The following is an 18,026-nucleotide window of genomic DNA, read 5'->3' as shown; positions in this document are numbered from 1 at the left end:
GAGCAACAAGTACAATAGCAACAATAACACTAATACAAGGGTACAGAAAATAAATCAACTCAGAAATTCCAGAACTCAAAGGAATGGAGGAATTAATTCACAAGGAGTCATCACAATAGAGAATGCTAGTCATAATAACAACAACTCAACAAGAAAGGAAATATTATGTAACAACGGTCGACAATGTACAGTTCGGCAACGAGGGAGCTAACACAAGGCGAATAATACCAAATAAGGACAAGTCAACTAAAATGTAGGATATCTAACTTCTTTAAGGTTGGCAATTAAGAAAGAGATACAACAAATTCAATTAGGGATAAGCAGCAGAATGATAATCATAGCCTCAATTAATGATGAAAAATTACAAAAGAGATAACAATTTCAGTTAAGGCACAGATGAATCAAATAAGCATCAAGGGCGGATCATGAAAAATTTAATTCTAATAAAAGAAGGTAGAGGTGAAACAAGTAATTAAGAGACGTATTCATAACAAAACAACTGCATAATCAGTGAATACAAGGACCAGCCAATTTTTCACAAATAAGTCCGAGCACGTACTTGTTACCTCGCGTACACGGAGTACAATTAGCATAAAAGACTCAAATCCTAAGGGGTAGTTCCCCCACACAAAGTTAAGCAAGATACTTACCTCGAACCAAGCTGAATCAATCAGTAAGAATGCCCTTTCCTCGATTATCCGACTCTGAATGGTCCAAATCTAGCCAAACCCAATTACATATCATGAATAAAATTACGAGAAACTAATTTAAATAATAAAGTTATGACTTCAGAAAAGAATTGAAAATTAGGACCAAAAAGTCGACCCAGGCCCATGTCTCGAAATCGGGTAAAAGTCATAAAATGCGAACATCCAATCAACCACGTGTTCACTCGTACCAAAATTATCCTAATCCGATATCAAAATGCCAATCAAAATTCAAAAACATAGTTAAAGAACTTCTCCCATTGTTTTCCAAATTTCTCAATCAAATTCCTTAATTAAATGATAAAATCAACTATAGATCAGTGGAATATAACCAAAAATGAGTTAAGAATCGTTACCCAAAAGGTTCCTCTCAAAATCTCCCAAATTATCGCCTATATCCGAGCTCTCAAAGTCCCAAAATGAAAATGAGACCAAACCCTTGAAATTTCCTCTTTTCTGCCCAGCGATCTCGCACCTGCGGACCCATAGTCACACCTGCGCAAAATCCATCGCAGGTGCGGACTTGACTTACACACCTTGGTCAGCTTCTCCAATCAAATGGCCGCACCTGCGAGTGCGCACCTGCGAACAAATGTCCTCTTCTGCGGACTGCCCCTCCAGCTCTCTCTCCCCATCTGCGGAACTTCAAGCGCATCTGCGGGCTAGCAGATGCAGAACTTTCCTCGCACTTGCGACCCCTGGCCATCTCCTCAATCCTGCTTCTGCGCTTGGCCTCTCGCACATGCGTGTCCACACCTGCGGCCACCCCACCGCAGGTGCGATTACACCAGAAGCTTGAAAGCTTCAGCAATTACACAAGTCCAAATTTCGATCCGTTAAGCATCCGAAACTCACCCGAGGCCCTCGGTACCTCAACCAAACATACCAACCAGTCATATAACACAATGATAAAAACACGAATCACCCTCCAATTCAAACTTAATGAACTTGAAACTTTAAATTTCTACAATCGATGTCGAAACCTATCAAACCGGGTCTGATTGACCCCAAATTTTTATACATAAGACATATTCAACATTACGGACCTACTCCAACTTCTGGGATCGAATTCCGACCCCGATATCAAAAAGTTCACTACCGGTCAAAATTTCCAAAAAAAATTCGATATTCGCCATTTCAAGCCTAAATGAGCTGCAGACCTCCGAAACACAATCCAGACACGCCCCTAAGTCCAAAATCACCCAACGAAACTAACGGAACTGACGAAACTCCATTCCGGAGTCGTCTTCACACAGTTTTGACTACGGTCAAAATCCTAAGGTTTAAGCTTCCATTTTAGGGACTAAGTGTCCCAAATCACTCCGAATCATCAGGTAACTAAATTCAACCACGCACGCAAGTCAATACACATAATACGAAGATGCTCAGGGCCTTATGCCGCCGAACGGTACTTAAATTCTCAAAACGAACAGTCGGGTCGTTATACCTCTCTAACACCTCAAACCAAAGCCCGTCGATCCAAAACTATTCAAACAACTTGCAAACTAGTCAAAATATATTCTAATATCCATAATTAATCATTTTAAGCAATTTGCCAACTCCACTCGAAAAGTGTATAAAGTCAACCCTCGGGCCCACGTGCCCGTATTCCAAAAATTTCCGAAGATAAACTTTACCCATAACACCACGAACTAAAATATATAACTTATTCCCAATTCCTTTTTCAATTGCGTGGTCAAATTCCAAAAATACCAATTTCTAGGTTTTTCTACCAAAATCCCAAATTTTCCCCCATAAATCCACATATAAACCATACATTTATCTCACAACAAGTGGGAAATTACTTACCTTGTGTTACATGAAGAAACTCCTCAAAATCGCCCAAGAACCGAGCTCCAAAAATCCCAAACGAAAATGATGAAATGACCAAGTTCGATCCCTTATGTTCTGCCCAGTTTTCGCTTCTGCGGACAACATTGCCGCATCTGCGGCCTCGCTTTTCCTAGTAAAAACTCGCTTCTGCAGACGTCCCTCAATCGGTCCATCTCCGCTTCTACGTGCCAAGATGCGCTTCTGCGGCCCTCCCCCTCAGCCCAACTCCCGCTTCTACGCTCCTCCACCCACATCTGCGATCCCGTAGGTGCGGAACTTTCCTCGCACCTGTGAATCCATCTATGGTCTCGCACCTGCGGCCCTTTTTTCGCAGGTGCGATTGCACCAGCCACCTTCTGCCTCAGCTTTCCCCCAAGCCCAAACTCGATCCGTTAACCCTCCAGAATCCACCCGAGACCATCAGGACCTTAACCAATTATACCAATCAGTCCCAAAGCATCATACGAACTTAGTCGAGCTTTTAAATCACATCAAACAATGCTAAAAACACGAATCGCACATCGATTCAAGCCTAATGAACTTTAAAACTTCATACTTCTACATCTGACGCCGAAGCATATCAAATCAAGTCCGATTAACCTCCAATTTCGCACTGAAGTCATAATTGACATTACGGACCTACTCCCAGTTTCGGAATTAGAATCCGACCCCGATATCAAAAAGTCCACTCCCGGTCAAACTTTCCAAAAATCATCCAATTTCCAACTTTCACCAATTGACGCCGAAATAACGTACGGACCTCCAATTTAACATCCGGACACGCCCCTAAGACCAAAATAATCATATGATATTATTGGAACCTTCAAATCCCGATTCCGAGGTCATTTACTAAAAAGTCAACCTTAGTCAATTCTTGCAACTTAAAGCTTTCAAAATTAGAATTTTCTTTCCAAATCAAATCCAGAACTTCCCGAAATTCAATTCCGACCACACATACAAGTCATAATACCTGAAGTAAAGCTACTCAAGGCCTCAAACCACCGAACGATGCACTTGAGCTCAAAACAACTGGTCGGGTCGTTACATTCTCCCTCACTTAAACATACGTTCGTACTCGAACGTGCTAAGGACTACTCCGGAGTTGTCCAAAATCACAGTTTAATACCTCGTGCGCCTACATGTGCCGCCACATCCCAATTAAACACATTAGCTTGAACCGAACTGAAAATCCTCCCTATAACCATAGCTAACAAGCTTCAGAACCAAGTTCCAACTTCTGAATTTCTTTACAAGGCCTGATTCGAACACACGAACACCGTACCAACCACCACACACTGTACCAAAACACGATCTTACAACTTTTGATGAATTCACACTATGCACCATATAATTCACATGCCCATAATAACATCCTCCGACCACAACAGCTGTAATTTCACAAATCTGATGCCCGCAATACATCTCATGAAGTATATAAATCCTGTTCCAACTCTCGCAATACTGCCATGACTAAAGAGACATGTAGAAACTCATAACCACCTGCCGAATCAATAATTCATGGAGTCTCCAATCCTAACAAGAACCATTACCTCATTCTGAACTGAATAACGATTTTTTCCCTTTAATATACCTTATATAAATCTGATTGCACAAATAACAGGTCCAATCATCTCGTCTCACACAGTACAAGCTACTCAGACAATAGGCCGCCTCAAACACTGACTCAGGTCTCGTATGACGCCATCAATGCGCCGACAAGCTACAACTCAAATATGACACATAAGGAGGAACGAACTCTGGGAAAGAATTACCCAGCCCGCGCAATGAATAAAACAGTCAAACAGATGTTATGAACCCTCCTCAGAGGACAAGAAATATAATATACAAAAATAGATATAGGGAACCGTACCCAACATAACGTTGTTGCAGCGTGCAACCCGATTCAAACATGATTCTGTTGCGACGTGCAACCCGATCTGAATAACGTACCCTTGGCGGCGTGCCACCCGATCCACTCATAACAATAAGTAAGGACATACTCATCAAGCCATAATGCTTCTACCTATGGAATACCGAGTATCCTTCATAATCACGCTAAGTGCAAGAATACCACTCTGGGGAGATGGATAGCGCCATTCGCTATAAAACCCAAGCACGACTGATGTGCGATAAATGACCTGCATTTAGAGAGACATCCTGCTCATATGACACCACAAGCTACACAGGACCTCAACACATGTGCGAATAGTCAAGCCGTCTAAATCCGGCAGAACCCCCCCTCCCCTCCCACAGTTCACAACCACAGGAATAGAGCGCTTTCCAAGCATTACATTAACGATAATACCAAAAATCTCCGTACTAGGTTTCGATCGTTAATAATCAAGTGACTAGCATGTCACACTCATACAATTTCCCTGTGGGATACGCTCCCACAACCTTCCGCTAAGGTAGCAAAGTTCGCAACCCATACCACCGACCGTACTAATCCTGTAAGGCAAATCACAATCCGCAAATCAATACACAATGTTTCTTCCGTAGAACACCTTTCTCAAGTGACATTAAGATAACGCCAGTTCACTCTAAATATCTGAATTCTTCCCTGCTCATCCGAGATCGTGACATTCTTATCAACACCGATCTGCAACCTTGGTCCTCAACTTTCAAATTCCCATACCGCTCATTGCACGTATCATGCCGCTATGTGAGAATGTACGAGTTCATCATAACCCCTGAACTACCAGTAGAATAAGACTTCATTGGCTAGAAACCTTTCACTTAACTCATTTCAGAAAAACCAATGCAACACGCAGCTGAATTCCCAAACTGTATAAAACACAAACCTCAAGTCGTGATCTAAACCGTCATGACTCTTCCAGAATCCGTTTACACAACCAAGCCATTTGAATCAACTACCTCCCAAATCAATCAGGTCATGGTAGATGTCAAGCCCACACGTACAACCACAAACCACCTGTATAACTTCACACAACGAAGAAACTGATACTTGTCATAATCATGCTGATTCAGCCATTACTAACCAATCCAACTTCTTTCAATTTACCCTTGACCTAACTTAGAAATATGATAGTTCCATTCAAAATATAACGAACTCAATCTACACTAGTCCCGAGTGACCCGAATCGCGAGACCACATCGTCTCAATACCCATGAATCATCTCATACCCTTTTCACGCGCATAATAACATCTTCAACTGGTACACCCATTTAGCAAGACCTTTCACGAAGCCGGAGCTATTTCTTCCTTTACTCCAATACTGCACCGCATACCCGACAACGACATAGAACATTCCAAGTTACGTTCGCAATCTGCTGTGAAGACTCGGTCCTTAACCACATGACGGACCCAAAGTCTTTAGGCGCTGCACTTTAATTCTTGAATCCACTAAGACCATTGTTGAGAGTCACCCACTCCGACCTGATCTCGAACATAACCAAACTCCAACGCTCTGCTAGCGCATGAACACCCTCTTAAAGAAGCAACCAACTGAATTCTTTTCGTTGTACGTCACATCAACAAAGCATAAACTCTGAGTCTTCCCAAAACCCGAACATGCATCGGTAAGCTAAATATAGCACGCTTCCCTCATGTTCATGGCTGAATTACCCCTGATATTCCCTTTTCTTAGTCATAAATAATCAGCCAACGTATCGATAACCAGAAACCGTACAAGCAGACAACCACGCGATCCAATCGTAAATGGTAGTGCCCCCCACTTAGCTTTAAGCTACCATCACATAATGCAGAGCCCAATATGATTTCTCCTTCTCAATTACCATGATCTCGCACCGTTAGCCTGCCAGACTTCTCGAAGTCTTTTGTTAAGATTTTCATGAATATTCTGAATCACTAGTCACAATCACATATTCGACCTCTCACTAGGTAGCAAGTAGTATTCTTCGCCGAAGCTTCATCAACATCGTGCAACCGCTAACCTACTCATAGGAGATAACCCACATGTCCTCACCGACATTTTTCCGTGATGCTGCACTGGTTACAACTACCACAAAATCAGTAAATTCTCCTGAGCCCATACTCGCCCACAAGCTGTATAAATCTACTCCTTCCCTATTGACATCAACTGAAAGTTCAACAATACATTCCGAACTCAAGTCATATTGCACCTGAAATGATAATCAGATCTTCACACCCTCTTCATTTCAAACAAACTCCTTTCTGCCATATTAAATCTTTCTTCGTACAGTAACCATCACTCCAAATAAAATTTGTAGGCCAAATCACTTTCCATCATGATTCCCAAACCGTTCTACACTTTCTCAAGGCACGTGGCTATCCTACCACATAATTCATATGCTAATCTGCCACTCTTACTTCGGTTAAACCATTTCCTTTAAGCAACTTCTCAACCTCTGCTTCTCATAATTGACCTTCTAATACTTTAACCACCATGAAACATTTTCCGCCATGTCTTTCCTCATACTTCACTGCTCAAATGTTGCATCAAATCAAAATGCATCTCTGTGGAACCTAAACCAATAAAATGTTACCGGTTCTAAGCCTCTTCGAAGATTATCTTTCTAGAGCCATCCACATCAGAAATACCAATTCGATTCTGAACCGCTGCACATAACTATCTCTAGCAACCGCCCCTCAGGCACCATTTCACAGCACCCTGCACTGAAGGCAAAATCCAAGAAGACCGTAACTCCAAAAATCCATAATGCATTCAAACAAGGACGACGACACCGCATCACATTGAAAATTCCATCATGCTCGAAAATATCAAGTCTTGTTACTTCATCAACCAAACATGGGAATCAATAGTCTGATTGCCTTTCCTTCGATGGAATTAAATGTTGAACCCCTTAATCATGCACTGAGAAATCCTCTCTTCAAGCCATTCACTGCCTCAACACATAACGAGCACCTTACCATTACACCAACATTGTGCGATAATAACGCATAGACATCATAGCAATCCGTGCACGATCTCAAAACCATAGAAGATACAGATACTGAGCTAGAACAAAAGAACATCCCTCCACAAGGGGATGATAATAGCCTGCCCGAACATGCAGGGAGAAATATCTGGAACCACATCCGTAGTACCACTACAGCTCTTAGACGCCCAATTGATAACAAGCGCTTCGCGCCGCATAAGATTGAGTAGGAAAGAAATAAAGGAATAAGCCTCAATGGAATCAAACCGCACGATGAGGAAGTCAAGAAAGGAAGTGCTCCTAACAGCCCTGTAGCCTCTCCAAGATAAGTACAGACGTCTCCGTACCGATCTGCAAGACTCTACTAGACTTGCTCATGACTCGTGAGACCTAAGTGAACCTAACGCTCTGATACCAAGCTATCATGACCCAAAATCCACTAGTGGTCGTGATGGTGCCTAACACTGCCGCCAAGCAAGCCAACAATGTTTAGTCAATTTAATTACTCATTTTAGTATTTTGAAATCATCATTTTCATTAATTGAATAGCCTCAAATAAAATTTACCGAGTAAATGAAAGTATTTACACAATTACAACAACGAACAACCTGTAGGAAATCCTAAAACCCGGTGTCACAAGTGCATGAGCATCAACTAGGAAATAAAATATAATATAACATCTGTCTGGAATACAAGTTAGAGAGAAAAATATAAATAACTCTGATCGAGACTCTGCAGGCTGCGGTGCGTAACATAAGATGCAGCTCACGGTAAAATCCCCAAAATGGCCGCGCCTTTGCTCCCAAGGACCACCGGACATATGTGTACCTGTACAAAAAGTGCAACAAGTATAGTATGAGTACGTAAATCAATATGTACCCAATAAGTATCTAGCCTAACCCCAGAGAAGTAGTGACGAGGGGTCGATATCGACACTTACTAGTGGTCCAATAAGACAGATACAGTAAAAGTAAATAGATGTGAAATAGAGAAGATAACAAATCCACTCAAACTCGTAGTACTCATGTAAAGAAACCAACAATATGTGAGATAACAGGTAAGAAGTATACAAAAATAGTAAAATAACATGCGGATATAATATCATGACTGAAAAGTATGACCACAATTAAGGCAAATGGCTCAATATAGCAAAATAGTCCGAACATGTCTCAAACAGATAAGCACATAGCATAGACATAATTTCTAGCATGATAATAGCTCAAGTAGTCTTCATACAAGTTGAGACAACACGGTAATACAAAGGAATATAGTAGCCTAAGGTCTACCCACATCATGTATAACCATGGTGTACACATATACGCTCGTCACCATGTACGTGCGTCACCGCCAACATATAGCAAACATCATAGTCAATACCCTCAAGCCAAGACTAGGCAAGCTAGTTACCTCAAAACGTGCCTCTCGAATCGGCCTCCGAACGGGTCAAATCTCGCCAAAAAATAACTCAATAACGTGAAATTATGCTATATGGATCAATCTCAAGTAATAAAGCTCCAATCATTATCAAATAGCAAAAAGTCAACCAAAATGTCAACTCGGGCCCGTTTTTCGGAGCCCAACAAAAGTCAAAAATTCCGACTACCCATCCGAATGCGAGTCCAAATATACAAGTTTCATCCAAATCCAACTTAGATTCGAGGTTCAAATCTCCATTTTTCACTCTATAAAACCATAGTCAAAATCCCAAAATTTCTCATTCAAACCCCATAATCTAGGTGTAATAATCCATGAAAAACAAGATATATTATTAAAATCAAGTAAAAATAACTTATCTTCTTGCCATGTGCGAAAATCCCCTTAGAAAATCACCCCTCTCCATGTCTAGGGCTCTCATATCTACATATATATAATTGAAGGTCCTTGACTCGGTTACGTGGCATTTCTCAATCCCAGGAATTACATTTATCTCATTTCTCCTTTTTTGCCACTTTTTCACTTTTCGCTCATTTTTTTCGCTTAATGTGCTTAGCATTTTTATCTCTCTTTTTTCCACTAACAGTCACTTCTTTACTTCTACTCGCTTACCACTGCCGGTTCCATTAACCGCCGCACCTTTTTTCCACTAACAGTCGCTTTTTTCTATTGTAATTGTTTCTCTTTATTACATATGCATCAAGAAACCTTTCCACTTCCGATAAAAATCCAGACCTGCGAAGAATTTCCTCAAAGATCTTAGGTTTTTACCACTTCCCACGAAAATCTAGATCTGGCTGTGAAGAAATTTCTCAAAGATGGTAGGTTTTTACGTTTTTAGCGTTATTATACGTTATCGCTATCCTTCACTTCTTCACTTCTTCAAAGGTATTTTCACTTTACTTTGTCATTAGTGGGGACAGAGTTTGGGACAATGTATGAATGAAGAAATAGACAAAATTGTTCGATTTGATTTGATGGGTAAATTGCTTCAAGAACCTATATGTAGTCTTTTCTTTTTGTGTAATTTTTTGGTCCTATGAACTAAATGCTCCAGTTCAACTTTGATATTTGTATCTTTCATTACTATATATGGTGTGTCATTATTATGGAGTCTTTTGAAATTTTTCCATAGTCTTACAGAAAGGAGTGAATATTTTTATTTTATGTTGTTTTTATATACTAATTCCAATTACAATTTTTTTGACTCATTCTTCTCATTCCACAGGTAAGAAAAGAGAAGTAAAAGAACGAAGCTTCTCGAAGAACTAGCACCACATTAAACTAAAGTACGTATGATCATATTCTTTACTTGCTCTATTCATTTTGAAAGGAAATATACACAACAGAAAATTGGTAAAACTGTTCAGAACAAAAAGAACAAGTTCATCAGCTCAAATAAAAGTAATATTTACACAAAATATATATGTAAAAATAAGCAATAATAAACGGAAGAATGAAGGTGATTTTTATTGTTTGCAGATTCACCCATAGTTTTTTTTTTGTGTGTGTTCGGTTCTGTTCAAAAGGAATTTGAAAGTTTGTGACATTAGGTGCTATCTGTCCTCTTAATAGATAGGCAAATCTAGCAGTTACTATCCTTTCCTTAGTAGCTTAGAAGGACCTGATTGCCTTCTAGAAATTAAAACATCGATGGCCTTAGCTTTCTTTTTTAGTTTTATTCATAAATAGTGTTTGGCAGTGATGGATATTGAGATTCAAGAAATAGTTTTGTACCTTTTCTTAGTTTCCATCCATTATTTAGGAATTATCGTGTTGTATTCATGACCATTCTTGTGTTGAAATGAGTCTACTTTTCCTTGGATACACTGAATTCACATCTATTATTACTTAACTTTGGCCAACAATGTTCTCTTTGTGATGAATGTAGTACATGAGATTAATATATCTATATATCAAAAAATCCTCGCTCTTAATGTCATCTTTGGCTTGCATCGGTGTTCTTAAGTTTGATATATTGTATTTCCTCTCAAATCTTGGGAATTATAACTTTAAATATTTATTGTAATTTTTTCTTTTGCAGATATCTCTTACAGTTGTTGAATTGCTTGATCTGATTTATGAGTATATTTGATTATCCATTGTATGTTTCTTCTGTAGTTCATAATAAGATCTTAATACATTTTCCTTCTGGTGCAATATGGAGGACCTATTTACTTCGTTCAAGCTTGAGCTCTTATATTTGCGCTGCAATTTGTTGGCGATTCTCTAAACAATTTATCTTATGAACTTCTAAACATCTATTCTTTTACTTTCTAATGCTTATGGCCGCTATGTAAAATGATTGCTATTAATTCGATTCAATTGGACAGGAGCTTATCTGCAGAGATATCCTTGAGTGGTCGAAAAATTGTTAGGCGGTCAATACGTAAACTTTTACCGATCTGTTTATGAAATTGTTCAAGAGTATCCAACATTTCTACATGGGCACAAGCCTTACAATTCAGGAAAGAAGAGCCTCCAATCTCAATGATAATTTACCTGTAAATTCAAGATAAAAAATTATAGGTGCTACCAAAGTTATAGAGGTTTCGGCCTCATTTTTTAAGAGAAAACTTTTCATTTCTATGCCTTTTCTCATCCTCCTTCAAGGTTACTATGCAGAATATCTATAGATTATAGAACTCCAAACTCAAGATATGAATTTATATATTTTATTTATGTATTAGGACATCTGTCTGCAATATTCCGTAGTCATGATTGCTAATTATTTTGCAGTTGATTGATCTGGTTCTAGCTATGTCTACCTAGAACTGAATACAAATTATTAATAGTTGTGAGTTAAAATTTGATATATACAAATAGTTGTGAGTTAAAAATGGATAAATACACTGTGCGGAGCGCTGGTATATCCACTAGTGAAATAAGGAGTCTAAGTCCCAAAATTAAAACTCTTAAAATTCTGCCCCGTGATACGCTTCGCGAACGCGACCCTAGCCTCGTAGTCGCTAAGCGGAAACTACCCCTACCCCAAGAATTCTCTTCGCGAACACAGTCTACCACCTGCGAACGCGATGCTCAAGGTCCATATGCCTACGCGAATGCGATCAACATTTCGCGAACACAAAGGCTTAACCCCAGCGGGGAGCCAGGCTCTCCACTACACAAACGAGAAGACCAACGACTCTAACACTTTGTGAATGCGACACCCTATTCACGAACGCGAAGGACAAAAACTCAGCTGGCCAAAAACATTCTTCACAGTCACGAGACCTGCTCTGCGATCGCGAAGCACACCTAACATCCGCAATTCTTCAGCAATCCAACCAAGCTCTAATAATCTGAAATCCATCCGAAATACTCCCGAGCCCCTCAGGATCCCTCCCAAACGAACCAACCAGTCCCAACATATGACACGAACCTGCTCGAGGTCTCAAATCAAAAAAAGTAATATCAAAACTAGAAATCGCATATCAATTCAAGCTTACTGAACTAGTCAACTTCCAATGTTCAAAACTCATGCCAAGCCATGCCTAACCAACTCAGAATAGCCCCAAATTTTTCGCACAAGTCCCAAATGACATAACAAACCTATTTCAACTCCCAGAAAACAAATACGAATCCTATTACATCAACGTCAACTGCCGGTCGAACCTATGAACCTTCCAAGCCTTCAAATTTTTAATTTTTTTCCAAATATAGCCAAAACAACATAGGAACCTCAAAATCCAAATCCAGATATACGCCTAAGTCGAACATCACCATACGAACCTATTGTAACCATCACAATATCATTCCAAGTTCGTTTACACAAAAGTCAAACCTTGGTAAACTATTATAACTTAAGGTTCCAACCTTGAAACTAAGTATTCCAATTTACTCCAAATTTTCTCGGAACCAAGCCAACCATACCTGCATGTCACATAACAACAAATACACATACAAGAAGCATAAAATAGGTGAACGAGGCTCAAATTAACAAAATGATAGGCCGCGTCGTTTAGTTCTTCCCATCTTAAACAAACGTTTATCCTCGAACGAGTTTAGAATCATACCTGGGATATAAAAAAGTTAAGGATATATGCTCCGCATATCATGCTCGGCCTCCCATATTGCCTTCTCGGCCGGCTGACTTCTCCACTAAAACTTCACTGAAGAAATATTCTTCGACCTCAATGTTCAAACCTGTCTATCAAAAATAGCCACCCGCTCCTACTCATAAACCAAATTCTCAACTAATTGCACTAAAATCCAACACATGTGACAGATCCTCATAGTACTTCTGAAGCATAGAAACATGAGACACCGAATGAACTCCTGATAAGTTGGGTAGCAAAGAAAATCTATAGTACACTCACCCACTCTCTCCAACACCTCTAATTGACCAATATACTGAGGACTCAACTTTTCCTTCTTCCCAAATCTCATCATACTATTCATAGGAGAAGCTCGAAGAAGAACCTCTTACCCTCTATGAAAGCTACATCTCGAAGCCGCTCTTGAATCAATTTCAACTTCTCAAAAACATCACGAACCAAATATGTGCACATTAACCTAGCCTCACCCATTTGAAACCAACCAAAAAGGGAGAGACATCGCCTTCCAAATAAGGCCCCACACAGAGCCATTTTGATACTCGACTAGTAGCTGTTGTAGTAGGCAAACACCGCTAATGGAAGAAATTGATCCAACTAGCTTCTGAAATCTATGAAACGTGCTCCTAACTTATCATCTAAAATCTGAATAGTTCGCTCGGAATGACCGTCCGTCTGAAGGTTAAATGATGTACTTAACTCAACCTGTGTACCCAACTCATGTTGAATGACCCTCCAGAAATGCAAAGTAAATTGATTGCCTCTACTCGAGATAATAGACACAGGCACACCATGCAAGCGGATAATCTCCCCAATATAGATCTTTGCCAAATGCTCCAATGTGTAGGAAGTCATGACCGGAATGAAATACACAGACTTGGTTAGTCTATTAACAATGACCTAAACAGCGTCAAATCTCCTCAATGTCCATGTCAAACCTACCACAAAATAAATAGTGATGTGCTCCTACTTCCACTTCGATATCTCAATCTTTTGAAGTAACTCACCAGGTCTCTGATCCTCATACATGACCTGCTGACAATTCAAACACTGATCAACATACCGAATAATTCCTTTCTTCATCGTCTGCCACCAATAATGATTCTTCAAATTGCGATACATATTTGTAGCACCCTGATAAATAGAATACCGCAAATTGTGAGAATCTTTAAGAATAAACTCTCTCAAACCCATCCACAGTAGGAATACAAATCCGGCCCTGAAACCGCAATACACCATCAACAGACACTTCCTTAACACCATCTAGTGGCATCGTGTCCTTAAGGACAAGCAAATGAGGATCATCATACTAACAAGGATTGATGCGCTCTGTAATAACTCGATCAGTCATTTTGCTTTCTAGATCCCCATTCCCCTTTTTAAGACTCTGCATATGTGCTTTTACAGTTTTATGACTTGCTGAGATGGTTGGTTTGGTTTTGGAATGGTTCGAGTTGGATTTGGAACATTTAGTTCCATCAAATTTTCGAGTAAACAACATCAAAATCAGGATCTGATGGTTCCAATATGTTTGTATGATGATTTTGTACTCGGCATGTGTTCGGATTGATGTTCGGGTTAACCAGGAGCTTTTCAGTGCTTATTGTTGAAAGTTGACTCCTTGAAGGTTTTAGAATTTCCTAAATTTGATTTGAAGATGACTTTGGTGTTAACGATGTCTGTTTAGGATTCCGAGCCTGATAATAGATTTGTATGGTGATTTGTGACTTGTGCATAAAATTTGGCATCATCACGAGTTCCCAAAGTATGATTCGTCGCATTCAGAGCTAGTTGAAGATGTTTGAAGTTCATAAGTTGATTAATTTGGTTTTAGAGTGAGATTCTTAGTTTCAATGTTGTTTTATGTGTTTAGAGGCTTCGCGTAGGTTCGGATAATATTATCAAACTTGTTGGTGTATTTGGATAAGGTCTCGGGTGGCTCGGGTATGTTTAAAACCACTCAGAGTTATGTAAGAAATTGTAAAAATTCTGTTGCTGGTTTCCTTCTTCACGAATACGGAGAAAGCCTCGTGTTCGCGATGAAGGTTTTGGGTCTGGGGACTTTTGTTCTACGCACTCGCAAAAATGGGGTCATGATCATGATGCTTTGGTTCACTAGCCTCCGCATTCGCGATCGCTTGGTCGAGTTCGCGCAGAAGGGCCTTGGTCTGGGGGGTGAGTAAGTCGATGCCCTTCGTGTTTAGGAAGGGTGGGCCGTGTTCGAGATTATTGGCGAGGCTGGCCTTCGCGATCGTGTGGGCCTTGTCGCGATTACAAAGAGGGGTTTTTAGGGCCTTTGCAATTTTGCCTTCGCGATCGCGAGGGCATTTTTGCAATCGGGAAGAAGGATCGCTGGGCAGTAGCATTGTTTAAACACGAGACTTATGTCACGACCCAAAATCCAACTAGTCGTGATGGCACCCAATCCAACCCGCTAGGTAAGCCAAATAGCAATAATCCAATTCAAATGAGATTAACTGAAAAAATTAATGATGAAATAACTGAGCTTTTGTAGAAAACCCCAGGGATTGGTAGTATAAATCATGAGTTTCTAAGATTTAGACTTTACAAAGTTGGTATGAAATAAATGCATCATCTGTTTGAAATGAACATGAACAGATTAATAATTCTAAAGCTACTAAGAACAGGAGGCAGCTTGTTAGGTCCCGTAAAATTTCACCTAAAACCTGAGGTTCCGTGGTGGTGAGGTAGGCTAATATGTTTGGTCGAACAGTGCGCTAGGGAGTTAAAGGACAATGTTGGCAAAAAAAGACATTTCGGCGGGGCCCACTATGCGGCCGCAGAATCACTCTGCGGACCGCAGAATGGCCGTAGAGTGAAGCAGGAAACTAGGAAAGTTTGGATGGTATTGTGCGGTCAATTATGCAGTCGCAAAACCATTTCGCGGGCCGCACATCGACCGCGGAACCAGCGTGAAGATTTTTGTCGGTGGGAGGTTCTGCGGCGCATTATGTTACCGGAGAACAGGTCTGCGGACCACATAATGGCTGCAGAGTGGGGCAGGAGTGCCCAGTTCCGGAGGGCCATTTCACGGCCCATTTCGCGGACCGCAGAAGAATTGTGCGGTCGCATATGTGACCACAAATCTGTTTCAGAGCTTCATTTTTTTGGTTTTTATTACCCAACCCTATTCCATTATATAGACTCCATAGACCATTTCTTAAGTGAAAACCTGATATTTTGAGAGTGAGAGAGTGCTATGGAGTGGGAGAGGGTTCCTCAATAATTTATTTTTCAATTCTTGATCAAATCTTGGTAGTTTAATAAGGGAAACTCACTAGATCTTCATCCTTGAGGTAATATTCTACACCCGAACTCTCAATTTCGAAATTCAACTAAAAATAGGTATTTAGTAAGGAAATTCTTGGGTGTGGAATTAGTTCATTTTGCATGCATGTGTTATCAAGGTGTGTAGGAAGATTGTTGAGCTAAAAATGGTAGATAATGGGTTGTGGGATGATGGAATCCACCATAGGAGGACCTTGAAACCTTAATGCACACATAGTGTTTAACAAAATGCTCAAATGAGGTGGAACCATGATCATCTTCCTAATTTTGGGTTCAACTTGTTATATTTATAAAATAGATCGAAGTTTCTAAGATTTTCGGAATATTTTAGAGTATAAGGAAGCTCAAGTGAGGTATGCTGGCTAAACTCTTCTCTTAGAATTGAACCCCGCAATGTCCTTGTAAGTCTCGTGATGCCCTTATAAATTGAATTTTTGTCAAATAAGCCTTGTGTCGAAATAATTACGCGTTCAATATGTATTCCAAAGATTCTTGTTATGTTGAGTTAATGTTTGAGAATGTGGTTTAAGTATGGGATGTGTGTTACTTTGTTATGATCTAAAAGCGTGAATTTTTATGAAAGCTATCATGTCAATTGTGTAAGAAGTCATATGTGCCTAAGACCCTAATTTGCTCAAGTATGTGATAAAAGTCTTGATTTGAAAGGCCTTGTTGTTGATTATCCATGATAATGACTGAAAATGGAATAGTGAGTTCAATTATGAAGTACGACCAATGTGCCAAGAATGATATTGCATTATGGCCAATGATGTGAATAAAATGAATGACATGTAAAAGAATATGGATTGAGAGGTAAATACTTTTAATAAAAAATTCTTGGGAGTATCGATTTGCCACCGAGGAAGGGTAGGTCGGAATAACCTAACCCCAAAACTACACGTGCCGGTGTAGGAGTGACTATGGGGTAAATCCCTGTGTTAATGTGATGAGACTGTTTCCCCCTTATATGGGATGAGATTGGTGTGTTGAGATGTTTTCCTCTTAAATAGGATGAGATTATTGCTAGCTAGATGTGATGTAATGTCGACCCACACGGCATTGTGGTGAGAAGGCTTAGTCGATAGGGCTGATATCGGACATCATGCCGCACACATGGTGGTATTGTGAGTGTATGTCTCGGGTTGAGACGGCTTAGCCGGTCGGGCTGAGATCATACTCCGTGCTAAAACACAGTGGTATATTAGTGCTAAAGATCTCCCAACTTAAATTACCGAGACCTACTTGAAATTTAAGTTTTCTCTAATGTGACACTTTGATATCGTTTGAGTCTATATTGATATCATATTTTATTTTCCGTTTACTGTTGCTCGTTCTATCGAGAGGGTGCTTAGTTTTACATACTAGTACTATTCCATATGTACTAATGTCCCTTTTGTCGGGGGCGCTGTATCTTTAATGGATGCAGGTGGTTCCATAGCAGGTGGTATTGATCAGTGATAGCATCACACCCTCTCCTTAGCTGAATTGGCGAGCCCCACTTCATTTCGCAGTCCTGTATCTTCTATCCTTTGTACATAGCATTTTGAGGTATAGTCGGGGCCTTGTTGCCGGTACTGTCATAGAACTATTTTGTTCATGTTAGAGGCTCCGTAGACATAGTGTTGGTTGTGTCTGTTTTGGGGAAGTTTAAACTAAAAATGTTGTAATTTTGTCATCTGTTCTAGTTTAACTATGATTGTACAATGTACTATTTTGAAAACTTGTTAATGACGTAACTAATGGAAATGAACTTGAGTTGTTCACATGACTTCTTATTGACTTTTTAACGAACTGTATTCTTCTCTTT

At 39.9% G+C, this 18,026-nt stretch overlaps 1 protein-coding gene and 1 long non-coding RNA gene across 4 annotated transcripts in view; one reads left to right on the top strand and one right to left on the bottom strand.

The window, feature by feature from the left end:
* Positions 1 to 18,026, bottom strand: part of LOC104102832 (uncharacterized) — a 179,594-nt gene that overhangs the window by 111,514 nt on the left and 50,054 nt on the right. The gene's annotated exons all lie outside the window — the stretch shown is intronic.
* On the top strand, positions 9,339 to 17,940 carry LOC104105189 (uncharacterized). 3 transcript variants are annotated; one of them, XR_011412725.1, is made up of 3 exons: positions 9,339 to 9,676; positions 10,084 to 10,144; positions 17,646 to 17,940. It is a non-coding gene; the product is annotated as an uncharacterized lncRNA (long non-coding RNA). The 3 variants fall into 3 exon arrangements; XR_688305.4 differs by lacking the exon at positions 17,646 to 17,940 and adding an exon at positions 10,900 to 11,126; XR_688306.4 differs by lacking the exon at positions 17,646 to 17,940 and having other exon boundaries at positions 10,084 to 10,276.

The sequence above is a fragment of the Nicotiana tomentosiformis genome, chromosome 12, assembly GCF_000390325.3.
Source record: "Nicotiana tomentosiformis chromosome 12, ASM39032v3, whole genome shotgun sequence".
Lineage (NCBI taxonomy): Eukaryota > Viridiplantae > Streptophyta > Magnoliopsida > Solanales > Solanaceae > Nicotiana > Nicotiana tomentosiformis.
This window is presented reverse-complemented; position numbering and strand designations above follow the sequence as displayed.